Source organism: Rosa rugosa, chromosome 3, assembly GCF_958449725.1.
Source record: "Rosa rugosa chromosome 3, drRosRugo1.1, whole genome shotgun sequence".
In the NCBI taxonomy this organism is placed as follows: Eukaryota; Viridiplantae; Streptophyta; class Magnoliopsida; order Rosales; family Rosaceae; genus Rosa; species Rosa rugosa.
The window spans coordinates 22,221,432-22,223,053 of record NC_084822.1 but is presented as its reverse complement, the minus strand read 5'-3'; positions in this window follow the sequence as shown (position 1 = coordinate 22,223,053).

Here is a 1,622-nt window from a genome sequence, read left to right as displayed (position 1 = left end):
AAGTGAAAGTCAAGATGTCTGAAACTGCAAAGGTTGACTCAAATTTTGGATGAAGGGTTTGGTTGAAAAGAGAATTGGGTGTCTAGAGTAATTACAAGGACTGGAGCGATTTCTATTTCAAATTAATTGATCGAATTGATTTGAAGTGAGTCGCCGGCTTTCATTGATTAAAGATTCGATATGAGGTTAAATGTGTGCTAGCAATCTTATAATCAAAAGGATACGAATTTCAGAGTGCGAATCACAGTGTTATTAACTTTGAGCAGCGTTGGAATAAAGCTTTGATTTTAGGTAGAGTCTCTCGGGTAACCTTTTCTCTTAAAGCGTTAGTTAGTATTATAATTGAAATCGGTGAATTGTTTGATATTGCTTAACTTAAATCTCAAATGCTATTGCTTTCTATAAAAGCTTGTGTTAAATATAATATTATGAGCATTGATATTCAAATTGTCACACATAATCCATAGAGAGGCATTGTGAGTATGCATTTGAAAGCGGTGCATGTGGAAGGATGTGAGATATGTTGAGATCGAAATGAGATTGAAAGAAATGAATTTCTTTTGTGTAGTTGAGTTTACATTATGAAGCGTTCAGAATCTATGCTCAGCCCAAAACAGGTTTCAGAACTATGATTATAATCGGCCCGTAAGTGCACATTGAGGTAAAGCAGGCCATTTCAACAAAGAGTGTTGATAAAATGATCTTATCAGGTTTCAGGTCTAAAGATCATTAATTAGTAAACAAGATGAGTAACAAAAGGGGTATATGGATTGAATTGTTACATGTGTTAGATCATTTATTCGAGACATTCTAGAGCCACCACGGGTTGGTAAAATACATGGTATAGGATGTGTAGGCTCTCTTTTTTTGATATATGGACTAACGAGTAATTAAGTGAAGTTCATTTGGCATATATACATCAAATTATTATCATTTAAAAAGTATTGATTGATAACTTTATTGCGTTACATAGTTAAGAATAACCTAAAGAGGTTTGGCCCTGCTGAGCGAAAGCTCACCCTTATAGATTCTTGTTCAGGTACGCTACAAGGTACAACACATTTATCGAGAGAACTAAGCGAGACGTTGCTTATATGTACGAGACTCGAAAAGGATTACAAAAGAGATCGAATAGCGAGTTAGATCTGAGAACGAGATGTAATTTCTCTTTATTTGAGTTTTGTTATTTCAAATGTTTTATTTTCGACGATTTTTGAAAAAGTATTTGGTATTTCCATTTTGAAATTCTACGATCACACCTCGGATTCGGTGTTAGATACCTAATCTCACCTAAACCTGGTTTCGGGCGTGACAAACAAGGTAAAATTGGAATAGCTTTTGAACATATATGTCTTATGTTCAAATCACAGAATTGTAATTTTTCATACTTTTAAAAATATTTATAAAATATTAATTATGTAATGGGCCGGCTCAATGTTGACTCAAACCATTAGGGGAATATTCCTTAGTGTCGACTTAGCCCACAAGAATAGGTCGTGCCAATCGTGACGTACTCGGGTCAAAGTGGCCCATTTGTCATCACTATTCCCTCACCATTTAAGTAACATTAATTTATAATTTATATATACATGACTTCAGAATTTAAATATTTACTATTTTTT